This window comes from Triticum dicoccoides, chromosome 7A, assembly GCF_002162155.2.
Source record: "Triticum dicoccoides isolate Atlit2015 ecotype Zavitan chromosome 7A, WEW_v2.0, whole genome shotgun sequence".
Classification (NCBI taxonomy): domain Eukaryota; kingdom Viridiplantae; phylum Streptophyta; class Magnoliopsida; order Poales; family Poaceae; genus Triticum; species Triticum dicoccoides.
In genome coordinates, this window is record NC_041392.1 from 146,564,416 (window position 1) to 146,583,786 (window position 19,371).

Here is a 19,371-nt window from a genome sequence, read left to right on the forward strand (position 1 = left end):
GTCATATGACGAGGTGGCGTTCCAGGGCCCCATAGGCGCTGGCTCTTCATCGCATCCATACCGTCGATGTCTTCGGAGTCGAAGTCGAGCATGTCGGTTAAATCGTTGACAGTGGCTACAAAGTGGGTGGTGGGTGGCTTTGAATTTCTTCATTGTTCGCATCCCAATCTCGCTGACCATAGTCCGACCAGGGCTCTCTTGACAAAGAGAGAGACTTTAGTGATTTTATAATATCACCAAAGGGAAAGTGCTGAAACATGTCCGCAGCAGTAAACTCCATGATCGGCACCCAATAGGATTCGATCGGCAGAGGCGCGAATGGTTCGGAGTCCGGAGAGGAGTCCAGCTCCTTGGAATCATGAGTCTCGCGGAGTGCGGGGCTGGTATTCGGCTCGATCGCCGTTAGGATCGCAGCCCCCGAGGCGGCATCCAACCACCCATCCTCGGTCGGTGCGGTTGGCTCCAAATTAAGGGTCAGAGCCGCTGCGGGTGCGGCCTTCAGATCATGCTCGTGGTGGCAGTGCGGCGCGCTCGGCAGTGTCTCGAATCCTTCGAAGATCAAGCCCCCGCGGATGTCAGCCGTATAGTTTAAACTTCCAAATCTGACCTGACGGCCAGGGGCATAGCTTTCGATCTGCTCCAGATGGCCAAGTGAATTGGCCCGCAGTGCAAAGCCGCCGAAGACAGAGATCTGTCCGGGAAGACAAGTTTCACCCTGGACCGCATCACTATCGATGATCGTAGGAGCCATCAAGCCTGACGGCGACGACACAGAGGAACTCTCAATGAAAGCACTAATGTCGGTGTCAAAACCGGTGGATCTCGGGTAGGGGGTCCCGAACTGTGCGTCTAGGCCGGATGGTAACAGGAGGCAAGGGACACGAAGTTTTACCCAGGTTCGGGCCCTCTCGATGGAGGTAAAACCATACGTCCTGCTTGATTAATATTGATGATATGGGTAGTACAAGAGTAGATCTACCATGAGATCAGAGAGGCTAAACCCTAGAAACTAGCCTATGATATGATTGTTGTTGTGTATGTTGTCCTACGGACTAAAACCCTCTGGTTTATATAGACACCGGAGAGGGTTAGGGTTACACAAAGTCGGTTACAATTGCAGGAGATCTACATATCTGTATTGCCAAGCTTGCCTTCCACGCCAAGGAAAGTCCCTTCCAGACACGGGATGAAGTCTTCAATCTTGTATCTTCATAGTCCAGGAGTCCGGCTGAAGGTATAGTCCGACCATCCGGACACCCCCTAATCCAGGACTCCCTCAATGGCACTCGGGCCCTAGTGACAAGAATTAGGCATAGCAAAGTCATAGCAACATCAATCTTAGAACATAATGGATACTAGGGATGAAACCCTAACAAAACTAACTCGATTACATGGTAAATCTCATCCAACCCATCACCGTCTAGCAAGCCTACGATGGAGTTACTCACGCACGGCGGTGACCATCATGAAATTGGTGATGGAAGAAGGTTGATGATGATGATGGCGATGGGTTCCCCTCTCCGGAGCCCCGAACAGACTCCAGATCAGCCCTCCCGATGAAGATTAGGGCTTGGCGGTGACTCTATATCGTAAAACGCGATGAATCCTTCTTTCTGATTTTTTTTCTCCCCGAACGTGAATATATAGAGTTGGATTTGATGTCGGTGGAGCCTCTGGGGCCCACGAGGCAGGGGGCGCGTCCCCGGCGGGGCGCCCTACACCCTCGTGGACAGGGTGTGGGCCCCCTGGTGTTGATTCTTTCGCCAGTATTTTCTATAAATTCCAAAACGTGTCTCTGTAAATTTCCAGGTCATTCCTAGAACTTTTAATTTCTGCACAAAAATAACACCATGGCAATTTTGCTGAAAACAGCGTTAGTCCGGGTTAGTTCCATTCAAATCATGCAAGTTAGAGTCCAAAACAAGGTCAAAAGTGTTTGGAAAAGTAGATACGATGGAGACGTATCAACTCCCCCAAGCTTAAAACTTTGCTTGTCCTCAAGCAATTCAGTTGACAAACTGAAAGTGATAAACAAAAACTTTTACAAACTCTGTTTATCTTATTGTTGCAAATATGTAAAGCCGGCATTCAAGTTTTAAGAAAAGATTATGAACCAACCATATTCACAGTAACATTTAGGTCTCATGTTTACTCATATCAATGGCATAATCAACTAGCGAGCAATAATAATAAATCTCGGATGACAACACTTTCTCAAAACAATCATATTATGATATAACAAGATGGTATCTCGCTAGCCCTTTATGAGACCGCAAAACATAAATGCAGAGCACCCCTGAAGATCAAGGACTGACTGGAAATTGTAATTCATGGTAAAAGAGATCCAGTCAAAGTCATACTCAATGTAAATTAATAGTAATGCATGCACATGATAGTGGTGCTCTCCAACTGGTGCTTTTTAAATAAGAGGAAGATGACTCGACATAAAAGTAAATAGATAGGCCTTTCACAGAGGGAAGCAGGGATTTGTAGAGGCGCCAGAGCTCAGGTTTTGAAATAGAGATAAATAATATTTTGAGTGGTATACTTTCATTGTCAACATAACAACCAAGAGATCTTGATATCTTCCAAGCTACACATATTATAGGCAGTTCCCAAATAGAATGGTAAAGTTTAAGCATGGGACTGGGTATCCCAGTTACCAGCCATTTTCTCGTGAATGATGAGCGGAGTCCACTCATCTTGAGAATAACCCACCTAGCATGGAAGATATAGACAGCCCTAGTTGATACATGAGCTATTTGAGCATACAAAATAGAATTTCATTTGAAGGTTTAGAGTTTGGCACATAAAAATTTACTTGGAATGGCAGGTAGATACCGCTTATAGGAAGGTATGGTGGACTCATATGGAATAACTTCGGGGTTTATGAAAGTGGATGCACAAGCAGTATTCCCACTTAGTACAAGTGAAGGCTAGAAAAAGACTGGGAAGCAATCAACTAGAGAGCGACAACAGTCATGAACATGCATTAAAATTAATCAACACTGAGTGCAAGCATGAGTAGGATATAATTCACCATGAACATAAATATGGTGGAGGCTGTGTTGATTTTGTTTCAACTACATGCGTGAACATGTGCCAAGTCAAGCCACACGAATCGTTCAAAGGAGGATACCACCCTATCATACCACATCACAACCATTTTAAAATGATGTTGGCACGCAAGGTAAACCATTATAAACTCCTAGATAATTAAGCATGGCATGAGCAACTATAATCTCTACTTGTCATTGCAAACATGTTTCATTCATAATAGGCTGAATCAGGAACAATGAACTAATCATATTTACAAAAACAAGATAGGTCGAGTTCATTCCAGCTTTTCTCATCTCAATCGGTCCATCAGATATCGTCATTATTGCCTTTCACTTGCACGACTGAGCAGTGTGGATAATAATAATAGTGCATGTGCATTGGACTAAGCCGGAATCTGCAAGCATTTAATACAAAGGAGAAGACAAGGTAATATGGGCTCTTGGCTAGATCAACAATAATGCATATGAGAGCCACTCAACATTTTTATCATGGTCTTCTCCTCTCGACCCCAAAAGAAAAGAAATAAAACTATTTACACGAGAAAGCTCCCAACAAGCAAAAGAAGAATGAGAAATATTTTTGGGTTTTCTTTTAATTACTACTACTACAAGCACGGAAAGTAAACTAGCTAAAAGTTACAACTAATTTTTTTGGTTTTTCTTAAGGTTTCTCAAACACACAAGAAGAAGGCTTAGAAAATAAAATAAACTAGCATGGATAGTACAATGAAAAAGTATGAGCATCGACAACTAGAATGAGTGTGTGAACATGAATGTAATGTCAGTGAGAAATACGTACTCCCCCAAGCTTAGGCTTTTGGCCTAAGTTGGTCTATGGCCACTGGTCGAAGCTACTCTCTCCGGTGTACTGAGAAGGGTCCTCAGGGTGCCACTGGTTGGCGATCTCCTCCGGATCCCACTGATAAACAGACTGACGATAAGGATCAAGTGGTGGCTCCCGCTCAGGCTCTGGGACTTGTGTCAGCCTCTAGTACGCATAAATGGCTTCGGGTAAGATGAGGTGCGTGCCTGAAAGAATGTTAAATAGAGAGGGTACATGCAAGGTAATAATCTCATAGTAAGTTTTATCAAATATCAATTTATACTTAATCATCTTCTTCTTATCTTTAACAATAAAATCATGTGCTACCATACTCTTATAAACTAGAAAAATAGGGGGCAACAACTTTTCCTCTTTCTCATAATGCCTAATAGGTATCCCAAAGTGTTCAGCAAGGAGTGAAGCAAAGATGCCTCCGAAGATGGGACCCTTTGTTCGGTTCAGATTTAATCGTTTAGCAACAATAGCACCTAAGCTGAAAGTGGTATCACAAAACAAAGCATGGCGCAAAATGACAATATCATGAGCACTAAGATTTCCACTGTTCCCGCGACTAATTAAGCATCTACTAGCAAATATCGCAAAGTAACGAAGAACAGGAAAATGTATACTGGTGATTATTGCATCTGAAATATTCCTAGTTTCTCCTACAACAATTCTATCCATAAACCCATCCACATCGCTACGATGTGGTTCCTCGATGCTGCCCTCAAAGGGTATATTGCAGACCCGACAAAAATCAAGAAGTGACATCTCCTTAACGTCATCATATAAGTGAAACTCCACCGAAGATGGTGATTTCTTAGCATGGAAATAGAAAAATTGCACGAAAATATTAGTGAGTAGAAGATACTATTCGCGCTGGTCGCGGAGGAAGTCGGTGAGGCCCGCATTCTCAGCGAAATAATAAAATTCATCATAAATCCCAGCTGCTCTCAAGAACTCATCACAGGGCCATTCGCACGGCCGAACCTCCGCAGTGCGGGGAAGATTGTATTTGAGCTTTTTATTCTCCTGATTCTGCTTATCCTTCGAGCTTCAGCTCGAGGAGCCTCTCAATAATCTCTTCATCATTTTCTCCCTCTGAAAAATTTCTGAATTTTTTAGTGACTCAAAATAAAAGTGAACCAAACTCAACAAGATTGATAGCAACTACTCCTACAAGTGCCTAGAGGCCATATCATGCATTAAAACTACTTTTGATCACATAAATTTGACATGTAAGCTCAAGAACAGGGTCACCTTAGCAGCAAAAATTTGCAATAAATAAAGCACTAGAACAAAAGCTAATTGGACCATTGGAGGAGTCACATACCGAAGAACAATCCCCCAAAGCAGTTTTGTGAATGAATCTTTGAGCAAGGAGATCGAAAATGGTAGCAAGATGAGCTAGAACACGGGTTTGAGCTGTGGCAGGATTTTTTCCAGAGGAATACGAAGTGTGTGGGTGCTGGAATAAGTGGAGGGGGTCCACATGGGGTCCACGAGGCAGGGGGCGCTCCCCAGGGGGGTAGGCGCGCCCTATACCCTCGTGGCCAGATGGTGAGTCCCCCTGGTGTGTTCTCAGTGCTAATAATTCTAAAATATTCTACAAAAAACCATATATCATTTTTAGGACATTTGGAGAACTTTTATTTTCAGGGTATTATTTATTGCAAGGATAATTCAGAAAACAGACAGAAAATACTTTTCTTTGCTTTATTTAAACTAGATAACATAAAGTAAAAGGAGGGTGCAGAGAGTTGTGCTTTCTAACTTCATCCACCTCATGCTCATCAAAAGGAATCCACTAACAAGGTTGATCAAGTCTTGTTAACAAACTCTTTCGAAATTACATGAAACCGGAGAATTTTTGAATAACACTAAGTTACCTCAACAGGGATATGCATGTCCCCAACAATAAATATATCATATTTCTTCTTGACAGTAGGAAGAGGAAATTCAAAACCTCCAATAGTTATCATTGAAATTTTTCCAATAGAATTGATACTATTGACTTGAGGTTGTTTCCTCGGAAAGTGTACCGTATGCTCATTACCATTAACATGAAAAGTGACATTGCCTTTGTTGCAATCAATAACAGCCCCTGCAGTATTCAAAAAGGGTCTACCAAGGATAATCGACATAACATCGTCCTCGGGAATATCAAGAATAACAAAGTCTGTTAAAATAGTAACGTTTGCAACCACAACAGGAACATCCTCCCAAATACCGACAAGTATAGTAGTTGATTTATCAGCCATTTGCAAAGATATTTCAGTAGGTGTCAACTTATTCAAATCAAGTCTACGATATAAAGAGAGAGGCATAACACTAACACCGTCCCCAAGATCACATAAAGTAGTTTTAACATAGTTTCTTTTAATAGAGCATGGTATAGTTGGTAAGCATGGTGGAAATTTCAGCTTTTGGTATCTTTCTTTTTTTTGTAACAATATATTTCATATACTTAGCATAAGGATTCATTTTAAGCATATCAGTGAAACGCGTACACAAAAAGATAGGTCTAATATTTTCAGCAAAGTGCTCCAAATCCTCATCATCCTTTTTCTTGGATGGTTTAGGAGGAAAATGCATGGGTTTCTGAACCCATGGTTCTCTTTCTTTACCATGCTTCCTAGCAACAAAGTCTCTCTTATCATAACGTTGATTCTTTGATTGTGGGTTATCAAGATCAACAGCGGGTTCAATCTCTATATCATTGTTATTGCTAGGTTGAGCATCAACATGAACATCATCATTAATATTATCACTAGGTTCATGTTCATTACCAGATTGTGTTTCAGCATCAGAAATAGAAATATCATTGGGATTCTCAGGTGTGTCAACAACAGGTTCACTAGAAGCATGCAAAGTTCTATCATTTTTCTTTTTCTTCTTTTTAGAAGGACTAGGTGCATCAACATTACTTCTCTAAGAATCTTGCTCAACTCTCTTAGGGTGGCCCTTAGGATACAAAGGTTCCTGAGTCATTTTACCCCCTCTAGTCACAACTCTAACAACATTATCATTTTTCTTATTATTTAATTCATTGAGCAAATCATCTTGTGCTTTAAGCACTTGTTCTACTTGAGTGGTAACCATAGAAGCATGTTTACTAATAAGTTTAAGGTCACCTTTAACTCTAGACATATAATCACTCAAGTGTTCAATCATATAAGCATTACGTTTCAATTGTCTACCAACATAAGTGAGGGAGTCCTGGATTAGGGGGTCTCCGGACAGCCGGATTATATCCTTTGGCCGGACTGATTGGTCTATGAAGATACAAGATTGAAGACTTCGTCTCGTGTCCGGATGGGACTCTACTTGGCGTGGAAGGCAAGCTAGGCAGTACGGATATGGATATCTCCTCCTTTGTAACCGACCTTGTGTAACCCTAGCCCTCTCCGATGTCTATATAAACCGGAGGGTTTTAGTCCGTAGGACAAAACAACAACATACAATCATACCATAGGCTAGCTTCTAGGGTTTAGCCTCTCTGATCTCGTGGTAGATCTACTCTTGTACTACCCATATCATCAATATTAATCAAGCAGGATGTAGGGTTTTACCTCCATCAAGAGGGCCCGAAGCTGGGTAAAACATCGTGTTCCCTGCCTCCTGTTACCATCCGCCTTAGACGCACAGTTTGGGACCACCTACCCGAGATCCGCCGGTTTTGACACCGACATTGGTGCTTTCATTGAGAGTTCCTCCGTGTTGTCGCCAGAACGAAGGATGTCTCGTCTCGTCTTTAAAGATGGTGCTACTGTCGGGGGAGCTTTGGCTGTCGGCCAAACTCTCCGGCTAGGCGGTTTCATCATGACCGCCTGTTCGACCGCCGCGCCGACGATGACTTTTCGGGTCATCAAAAACAACCTCCACGTCAAATTGGCACTCGCCGAAAAGATGGATCCAATGGAGCTCGCCTCCTTAAACGAGCTCTTAGATCGCATCGCCGCCTTGGGAGTCGCTACGGACTATGATCGGATTGGGCTTAAACCCGATCAAAGGGAGATTAACTCTCCACCGGTCACCCATCATATTGCAGTGGTGGAGGAACAATGCGGCGACCTTTTCTCCATCTTGAGGACCAACTATGTCCGGATTCCCGAGCTCTCTGAGCCGGACGCCCGTTCGTGGGAGGACAACATCCAATCCCTGAACTTAGAGTCAGGCAGCGGGCCAGGATTATCGAGTCACACCCCGGAACCGGAACTTCCAAAATTGGAAATTCCTCGGCCCCTGGATCCCAGATCAGGTGAGGGTTCGGATTCAATTCCACCCACCCACCCAAACATAAGCGATCTTTCCCACATCAGGCAAGAGCCCCAGGAAATAGTACATCACTATTGGGCCAGATTCCTCCTTGCGATGAACAAGGTTAAGGACTGTCGCGAGGAAGACACAATCCTATTTTTCTTCAATAATTGCACGGACAAGGGAATCCTTAACGCCATAAATCGCCGTGAGATAACACACTTCGCTGACTTGGTGTCCATAGTACGAAAGTACTGTGCGATGGAAAGTCCCTGGAAAACCAAAATAAACTTTTGGGATAATCCGGCCCTGAATACAAACCCAATCCGAAACAAAAGTGTGCATTATCACAATACACCCAGGTCAACTACCAAAAAGCAAAAACCCTCTACAGGGCATGAAACCGTTCTAGAAGGATGGCTCAACGGACCCTGCAAAATTCATAGTACAGCGGATACAATACCAATGCACAGCCTTAGAGCATGTTGGATACTCCGGCAGGTTGCCAAAAGTGGTGAGGATCTACTTCTCCCAAATACCACAGAGCACCATCCCGTGGATAACAATACGGTGTTAACGGTCTTTGAGACCTTCGCGTCAAATAATAGACGCAAGCGAACACTCCGCAGCATGGCTGAAATCTTCCACGTAGCAACAATAAATCCATGGAGTGATATGGCTATTACCTTCAATGCCAGTGACGAACCTAAATTCCGAACTGCCCGAGCACCAGCCGCACTGGTCCTCAGTCCAATCGTGGACGGCTTTCGACTCACCAAAGTACTCATGGACGGCGGCAGCGGATTAAACTTCATCTATGAGGAAACTCTTCAAAAGATGGAAATAGACTGGAACCGCATTGAGCAAAGTAGCACAACCTTTAGAGGAATCATCCCGAGTCGGGAAGCACGCTGTGCTGGGAAAATCACACTAGATGTGGTATTCGGCACGCCGGATAATTACAGGTCCGAAGAAATTACATTCCAAGTGGCCCCGTTCAGCAGTGGTTATCACGCTGTTTTAGGACGGGAGGCATTCACAATCTTCCAAGCCATACCCCATTACGGGTACATGAAGCTCAAAATGCCCAGGCCCAACGGAATCATCACTCTTGCCAGCGATGCGGACACAACACTCCGCATCGAAAACAAAATAGCCTCATTGGCCCTTGAGGCATTATCCGAAGCCCTCTCGGCCGAGGAATTAACCACACTATGCTCCACTGTGGACAAGGACGACGTGATACTCGACAAGAGATCCAAGTCCACCTCTTTTAAACCAGCGGATGAAATAGTCAAATTCCAAGTCCACCCAATGGACCCTACAAAAACAGCCTCCATCGGGGCACAGCTAAGCCCCACTGTGGACGCCGCACTACGAGAGTTCCTACGCGAGAACTGGGACATATTCGCCTGGCATCCCTCACACATGCCAGGAATCCCATGCAGGCTGGCCGAGCATAGCCTCAATATCCTAAAGGGATTCAAGCCGGTCAAGCAAGCTCTTCGGCGTTTCTCTGAAACTAAGAGACAGGCCATGGGAGAGGAACTAGCCAAGTTATTGGAGGCCGGATTCATCAAAGAAATAAAACACCTGGACTGGCTAGCAAACCTGGTGATGGTACCAAAGAAGGACACATCCTGGCGCCTTTGTGTCGACTTCAAAGACCTCAATAAAGCTTGCCCAAAGGATCCCTTCCCCCTCCCACGCATCGATCAAATCATTGATGCTACTGCAGGACACGAGTCATTGTGTTTCCTCGACGCATACTCCGGTTACCACCAAATCAAGATGGCGGAGTCTGACCAAGCCACAACGACATTCATCACACCATATAGTCCCTTCTGTTTTAACACAATGCCTTTTGGGCTCAAGAACACCGGCGCAACATATCAGTGCATGATTCAGACATGTCTGGAGAAATAAATCGGCAAAACAGTAGAGGCATACGTAGACGATGTGGTTGTCAAAACCAAACATGTCGGCTCTTTGATAGACGACTTGAGGCTCACATTCGACAACCTCCGAACATAAGACATCAAGCTCAATCCGGAAAAATGCGTTTTCGGCGTACCAGCCGGAAAGCTCCTGGGTTTCATTGTCTCCAGTAGAGGTATCGAAGCTAATCCGGACAAAATCCGAGCTTTGTCACAGTTGGCTACACCAACAGACCTCAAACAAATCTAGAAGTTAACTGGATGCGTGGCGGCTCTAAGCCGCTTTATCTCCCGCTTAGGAGAAAAAGCTTTACCCCTTTATCGCCTTCTTCGGCGCACCGAACACTTCGAGTGGACGGACGCTGCCATAGCCGGATTGGAAGAAATAAAGGCCATTTTGGCAACCAACCCAATCCTAGCCACGCCAAACATTGGCGAACCAATGCTATTGTACATTGCAGCAACTCATCAAGTTGTAAGCGCAGTGCTCGTCGTCGAACGAGAAGCCGCCGGACATAAATTCCCTCTTCAAAAGCCGGTATACTATGTATCCATTGTCCTCACTCCATGCAAATCACGGTACCAACACTATCAAAAGATAGCCTATGCGGTATTCATGGCGTCTCGGAAGCTACGACACTACTTTCAAGAGTGTTCGATTACGGTAGCCTCGGAAGTGCCACTTAATGACATTATATACAACCGCGACGCTACGGGCCAGATTGCCAAATGGGCCATTGAGCTCCTCCCGTTTGACATAACATACAAACCCCGACGAGCCATTAAATCACAAGTATTGGTCGACTTCGTCACCGAATGGACGGAGGCCGAACTCCCTAAAGATTACAGCACATACTCCAACTGGATCATGCACTTCGCCGGTTCTAAAATGCTGGCCGGTCTAGGGGCTGGTGTCGTCCTGACATCCCCAACCGGGGATACCGTTCAGTACGTACTGCAAATATTGTATACAGACTCCAACAATGCAGCCGAATACGAAGCTCTGTTGCATGGTCTTCGGATGGCAGTCTCCATGGGCATTCAATGCCTGGAGGTGCGTGGGGATTAAAACCTCGCAATATCCCAAATAAATGGAGACTTTGACGCCAAGGATCCGAAAATGGCGGCCTATCGAAACGCCGTCCTAAAAATGTCAGCTCGGTTCGAGGGGCTCGAATTTCACCATGTGGCTCGAGAAAACAATCAGGCGGCGGATGTCCTCGCCCGCATCAGCGCAAAACGCGATGCGGTCCCCCCCCCCCCCAACATATTTCTAGAAAGGCTGTTCATGCCATCCGTAGTATGGGAAGGAGACACCGGTAACAATAGTCCGGACCCGGCCAAAAAGCCCGATACCGAATACTCTGACACAATCGGAGGCTCTGCCACCGAAATAACACCTTCAGCCCACGTAATAATGGCCATTATTGCCCCATGGACAGAACCATTCCTGGCCTACCTAACTAGACAGGAACTTCCGAAGGACCAAAATGAGGCGCGCTGCATAGTGTGGCGATCCAAGGCCTACAGGGTCCATGAGGGAGAATTGTACAAAAAAAGTACTACCGTAGTCCTTCAAAGGTGCATCTCCGAAGTGGAGGGGCGGAATCTTTTGGCAGAAATTCATGCCGGACTCGGCGGTCATCACGCCGCAGCCCGGGCTCTTGTAAGCAAGGCCTTCCGTACAGGATTCTATTCGCCAACGGCCCGGGCAGATGCACAGGACTTGGTCCAACGTTGCGCCGGTTGCCAGCTCTTTGCAAATCAAAGCCACATGCCGCCCGCCACCCTACAAACAATCCCCATTACATGGCCCTTTGCGGTCTGGGGGCTTGACATGGTTGGACCCCTTAAAGGGGGAACCCGCAAGAAAAAAATACTTATTGGTCATGGTGGATAAATTCACCAAATGGATAGAGGCCAAACCTATTAAAACAGCCGAATCCGGACCGGTGATAGACTTCATATCCGGGGTTGTACACCATTATGGCGTCCCCCACAGCATCATCACTAATAATGGCACGAACTTCACGGCTGATGAGGTAAAACTCTGGTGCAGCAAAATGGGTATCAAGCTCGATTATGCTTTAGTCTATCACCCACAAACCAACGGTCAAGTCGAGCGAGCAAACGGTCTTATAATGAGCGGCATTTAAACCCAGATTAGTGCGCTCCTTAACGGAGTCTAAGACGCACTGGGTAGAGGAGCTCGACTCCGTACTCTGGGGGCTGCGGACCAAGCCAAATCGTAGTACCGGATATACACCCTTCTTTATGGTGTATGGCGCAGAGGCAGTCCTGCCCTGTGACATAATTCATAACTCACCTCGAGTGCGCATGTACGAAGAAAGAGAAGTTGAGCTCGATCGACAGGACAGTCTGGACACCCTGGAAGAGGAGCGCGACGTAGCTAAAGCCCGTTCCGCATTTTATCAGCAACAGGCTCGCAAATACCAAAGCAGAAAAGTACAGGCCAAAACTTATAACATTGGCGAACTAGTTCTACGCCTGCCGGATAAGAAAAAGAACAAGCTCGAGCCCAAATGGGAAGGTCCTTTCATTATTAACCAAGTTCTGACCGGCGGAGCGTACCGACTGCGGGATGCATTGACTAATCGACTCGAGCAGAACCCATGGAACGTGGCCAGGCTCCGAAGATTCTACGCCTAGCACCGGACTCTATGTTAGTCCCCTCCCTTTGTCCATTTTCTGCATATACATCACATGTCTTGTTTCTCTTTCTTTCCTTCTTTTATTATTTCTCTAGGTCTTCAAGGGTAACCTTGTGCCTCGCTTGTACATTACAAATGCGCTAGCCGCACTCTTCATACTTGGGGGCTTCTTTCACAGAAGCTTAAATTATTTATCTGGGCCTCATGCCCAACACAAGTGTTATACTTCCGCATGTACCTTTTTTCACCATTATATGCATCAATATGACTTAAGTTTTGGCCAAGCTGGGTTGCCTGGCTCTTGTATTTATGCCCTACGTTCCCATTAATTCGGCTAGGGCATAAGGGGAGCACCTCTGCGATTGTTACTGCCGGGTCAGCTGGATGTGTACCTCAGACTGGTTGAAGTCGAAAGCTAGCATTCTTAAGGGAATATTCGGTCGGTGAACAAAAGATGATTTTTATTTATTGTCCATATCTGCCCCCAGATGCTTTTTTTGCGTTTATTATCGCAGTCCGGACATGCACTTTAGGGTATGCTTACCTAGGGAAAGGAACCCTTAACGGAACTATTCTCCCTGGAAGACGTTTCTTACTACCCATGTAATATAACATAACTAGTTGGGCACTTGTCTGATAAAGCACTAATGACCCCTACGCCTAGTCTCCACGCATACCCCGATTTTATATAACTGAGCGGGTATATGGATTCACTCCGGACTATCGGGCCCGGAGGTTGAAGCGAAAAGGTCTGCAACGACAAATGATCTACAATCCGGCTAGAAGGCATTATACATGTCACTTTAATTACATAGTCATGCAGACTGACTAAACTCCTCCTCTATACCATCCTACATGCGGTCTAGCTTAAAATCCTGTTGGGAATACTTTTCCGCTAATTCTACTTGCCCATAAACTAAGCTAACGGGGATCTCTTTTCCGTCGGGCCCCACAGGTCTGACCTCGGCCATGTGATTTGGGTCTGCCTTGGTATACCGAGTCTTCACCATGGCCCAGGCCTCTCTGGCATCCTGTCGGTAGGCTGATATCTTCCATAATCGGAGGCGCCGCCATGCTCCCTTGAGCTTCTCCGTAAGCTCTGCAACGCCCTCTAGTAAGAAGACAGATGGCCACAAAGCCTGGGCAACACCTTGCATCACCTGCTGAACTTGTTCGTGCAGATGTGACAGCTCGGATAGAAGATCACCCGCAGACCCGGGCATTTCCTCCGTAGGACGACCCGTCAGCATACCTATAGACATAACGCTGTTAGTCAGCTTCTTCGCCGAATTCCTTTAAAAGGATTCTTTCAAGCACTTACTGAAAATGTCGCACCGAAGCCGCTTATTCTCCTTCTTGGAGTTGGCAAGCTGGCCCCAAACGTCTTTTAGTTCCATGCTCAGCTTAATATTGGCGTCTTGGAGATTGTTTTTCTCCCGCCTAACCTCAGTCAGCACGCGTTTGCCAGCCTCTAGCTGTCGCATAACATGTTGTCAGATCTGCAGCCATGCCGCACATTATATGGTAACCATCACTCTTTAAAATAAATGTTACCAGCAGGTGACTTTTTTGGTTCCTGCAATGCGGCCACAGCAGCCCGCAGTTGGGTCTTGCATTCCTCTAGCTCCTGTGTTAGCCTAGTATTCTTCTCTGTAAGAACCTGCACAATTAAGATGATCCTTAAATCAGTTCTGCTAACTGTTTCAAGTCTCAGGGGCTACTGATGCATATGAATCGTTAGATTCACTTACCCATACATCCTTTACATATTGATTTGTGGCTCTGGCTAGGCCATCTTGAGCATCACGGAGGTACGCCTCTCCAGAATTAAAGGCATCAAATGCCTCTGGTGAGAAACAAGCATCCCGGAGTACGGCCCGACGGCGCCTATGGTTCATGGCGCTTTCCAGTTCTGAGTTAGTAGCGTATAACCTATCCGCATCCTCCGTAGAGGGATTATCCGGCGCCTGCCCCATATCGGGTTCCACCTCTATGTCCGGTCCTAGTGCCCGGCTGGTGGAAGCATGATTAGTAACATCACCGGACATATTCCGGCGAGCGTTTTTTTTGTTAAAGAAACACGAGCGTCAATATATTTCAAGAGAGATGAAAACCACGAAGCGGGGTTTGTTATACCTTTGCGCTGGCGTCTCCATCCTGACCGCCTTCCTTTTTGGCCTACCCGGCCTCAGTGCCTCCTGTTGGCATGTTGCCATGGGCTCGGCAGGGCGTCCCGAATGCCTTCCCTATAAAATGCCATGTGTATATGGTGGGTGAAGTGTCTAAAATGGGATCCTAGTTTTGGAGTTGGGATTTTTTGGTTTTTCTTACATGTGATGCAGGGAGCAGTCCGGGATAGTCGGCCGTAATGGCCACCATGGCATCATTGCAGCTTAACTGATAGAACTGCCGGTCTATCAGCTCCACGGATATAACCGAATCTTCTTCGAGTCCGGAGTCGAGGGCCCGGTCAGGGTCCTCTGGTTGTGGAGAAGGGCTGCTGACCTCCTTTATGGCTTTTCGCAGTTCCTACCGCAAAGTGGCCAGGTAAATACTTACGACAAAGAATGCGGGAAAAATGGGAGCAGGGAGATATAACTTACCCAACTTGGAGGATTGTACATGGAGAATCCATCCCGTGGTTTGATGCGGGTGAACTCCTCCTCCTCACCCTTAAAAAGTTCGGACAGAATCTTCGCTAGAGCGGCAACATTGTCCGGACCCTTACGCCTGCAGCGGGTGGCGTCATCCGCCCCATTATAACACCACAAGGGGTGGCCACGATATTGAAGTGGCTGCACTCCCCGCATTATGCAAATCGACATAACTTCAATTATTGTCAATCTTGATTGAGCCAGTGCTTTGATCTGGTTCATCAGATAGAGGACTTCTCCATTGTCTTCCGCCTGGGGGCTCCGTGGGCGCCAACTTCGGCGCTTCTTCAGAGGAGCACTGTTGAACTCAGGTAGACCCCATCGAACAGGGTCCGGAAGGGGGACGTCCTCCATATAAAACCATTCCGAAGGCCAGTCTTCGGACGGCTTCTTCGGGGTACCGGACATGTATCCGGTATCGGCGATGCGCCATATTTCGGCTCCGCCCACTTGATAAAGTGATTCCCTCTGTGTGTGAGGGACAAGGCAGAATAGCCTTTTCCACAGCTTGAAGTGAGCCTCGCAGCCTAGGAACAACTCACAGAGAGCAACATAGCCGGCGATATGTAGAATGGAGGCAGGGGTGAGAGTGTGTAATTGGAGGCCATAGAACTCCAGAAGCCCGCAGAGGAACGAATGAATTGGAAATCCGAGTCCCCTTAGTAAATAAGGAACAAGGCAGACCCGTTCTCCCATGGAGGGACAAGGAAGGCTCTCCACTTGCGCCCCGCCATTTTAGGTGGCGAGCCCGGCTCGAACGGGCACCATATACGCCGGAGGGAGAAATCCCTTAGTCTGCAGCTCGAGTAATCGGCTGTGCGGGACTGAACATCTCTCCCAATCACCGGGCTTAGGGCTACGGGGGCGAGAGGAGGAGCTGCGGAGGTCGGCCATGCTGGAATGGATCTTTCCGTAGCACGCTCAGATGAATTCTCGTTGGGGGAGGATGATATGGAGCGGATCTAAGAATCCCCATCCCTTTAATAGACAATTTATTTATCTGGCTAGGGGGCGAATGTAAAACCGCCCTGGCGCCTCGTATTCATTCGACGCGTGGGAGATAGCCCTTATTGGGCACAGAAGCCAATAGGTTCAACATTTATGGAGCCGGACACTGCTTACGAACACTTGAAAGTTGGAGAAGAACTCGCCTTGCAATGCCGAAGACAACACTGCACGCCGGACCCATCGTCATTGAAGCCTGGTTTGGGGGCTACTAAGGGAGTCCTAGATTAGGGGGTCTCCGGACAGCCGGACTATATCCTTTGGCCGGACTAATTGGTCTATGAAGATACAAGATTGAAGACTTCGTCTCATGTCCGTATGGGACTCTACTTGGCGTGGAAGGCAAGCTAGGCAGTACGGATATGGATATCTCCTCCTTTGTAACCGACCTTGTGTAACCATAGCCCTCTCCGGTGTCTATATAAACCGGAGGGTTTTAGTGCGTAGGACAGAACAACAACATACAATCATACCATAGGCTAGCTTCTAGGGTTTAGCCTCTCTGATCTCGTGGTAGATCTACTCTTGTACTACCCATATCATCAATATTAATCAAGCAGGACGTAGGGTTTTACCTACATCAAGAGGGCCCGAACCTGGGTAAAACATCGTGTTCCCTGCCTCCTATTACCATCCGCCTTAGACGCACAGTTCGGGACCCCCTACCCAAGATCCGCCGGTTTTGACACCGACAATAAGCATTGGAGTTTTCTTCTTTAACAATAAAATTATCAAACTCATCCAAGCATTGGCTAGCAAACTTAGTAGATGGGATTTCACCCTTATCGAATCTATAGAGAGAATTTACCTTTACTACCAGTGTCGGGTTATCAAGACCATGTATTTCTTCAATAGGTGGTAAATTCTTAACATCTTCAGCTTTAATACCCTTTTCTTTCATAGATTTCTTTGCCTCTTGCATATATTCAGGACTGAGAAATAGAATACCCCTTTTCTTCGGAGTTGGCTTAGGAGTTGGTTCAGGGAGTGTCCAATCATTATCATTACTCAATATATTATTCAATAGTAATTCAGCTTGATCAATAGTTCTTTCCCTGAAAACACAACCACCACAACTATCTAGGTGGTCTCTGGAAGCATCAGTTAGTCCATTCTAAAAGATATCAAGTATTTCATTTTTCTTGGGAGGATGATCAAGCAAAGCATTAAGTAACCGGAGAAGCCTCCCCCAAGCTTGTGGGAGACTCTCTTCTTCAATTTGCACAAAATTATATATTTCCATTAAGGCAGCTTGTTTCTTATGAGCGGGGAAATATTTAGCAGAGAAGTAATAAATCATATCCTGGGGACTACCCACACAACCAGGATCATGATAATTAAACCATATTTTAGCATCACCCTTTAATGAGAACGGAAATAACTTAAGGATATAGTAGTAACGAATTTTTTCCTCATTAGTGAATATGGTGGCTATATCATTCAATTTAGTAAGATGTGCCACAACAGTTTTAGATTCATGGCCATAAAAAGGATCAGATTCAACCAAAGTAATTAACTCAGGATCGACAGAGAAATCATAATCCATGTCAGAAATACAGATAGGTGAAGTAGCAAAAGCAGAGTCATTTTTCATTCTAACATTTAAAGACTTTTCTTTCTACTTTGCTAACAGTTTCTTAAGATCATATCTATCTTTGTAAGCTAAAAGATCTCTAGCAGTTTCTTCATCCATAACATAACCCTCAGGCACATCAGGCAATTCATATCTAGGGGGAGAATCTTCATCATCACTTTCATCAATATTATAAGTTTCAATAATTTCATTTTCTCTAACCCTAGCAAGTTCTTCATCAAGAAATTCACCTAATGGCAAAGTATTATCAAGCATAGAAGTAGTTCCATCATAAGCATCATGCATAGCAGAAGTGGCATCATCAATAACATGTGACATATCAGAATCAAGAGCAGGAGTAGGTGTCACAAGTTTACTCAAAACAGAAGGTGAATTAAGTGCAAAGCTAGATGGCAGTTCCTTACCTCCCCTCATAGTTGAGGGAAAATCTTGGTTCTTCCATCTTTCATGTTCCTCATAGTGATCAACAGATATAAATCCCAAGTGAACCAAAGAATAGAGCTATGCTCCCCGGCAACGGTGCCAGAAAATAGTCTTGATAACCCACAAGTATAGGGGATCGCAACAGTTTTCGAGGGTAGAGTATTCAACCCAAATTTATTGATTCGACACAAGAGGAGCCAAAGAATATTCTCAAGTATTAACAGTTGAGTTGTCAATTCAACCGCACATGAAAGACTTAATGTCTGCAGCAAAGTATTTAGTAGCAAAGTAATATGCTAGTAGAGATAACGGTGGCAAAAGTAACAGTGGCCACGGAAAAGTAACTAAGCAAAGATCAATATGTGAAAAGCTCGTAGGCAATGGATCAATGATGGATAATTATGTCGGATGTGATTCCTCATGCAACAGTTATAACATAGGGTGACACAGAACTAGCTCCAGTTCATCAATGTAATGTAGGCATGTATTCTGAATATAGTCATACGTGCTTATGGAAAATAACTTGCATGACATCTTTTGTCCTACCCTCCCGTGGCAGCGGGGTCCTATTGGAAACTAAGGGATATTAAGGCCTCCTTTTAATAGAGTACCGGAACAAAGCATTAACACTTAGTGAATACATGAACTCCTCAAACTATGGTCATCACCGGGAGTGGTCCCAATTATTGTCACTTTGGGGTTACCGGATCATAACACCTAGTAGGTGGCCATTGACTTGCAAAATAGGATCAAGAACTCACATATATTCATGAAAACATAATAGGTTCAGATCTGAAATCATGCACTCGGGCCCTAGTGACAAGCATTAGGCATAGCAAAGTCATAGCAACATCAATCTTAGAACATAATGGATACTAGGGATCAAACCCTAACAAAACTAACTTGATTACATGGTAAATCTCATCCAACCCATCACCGTCCAA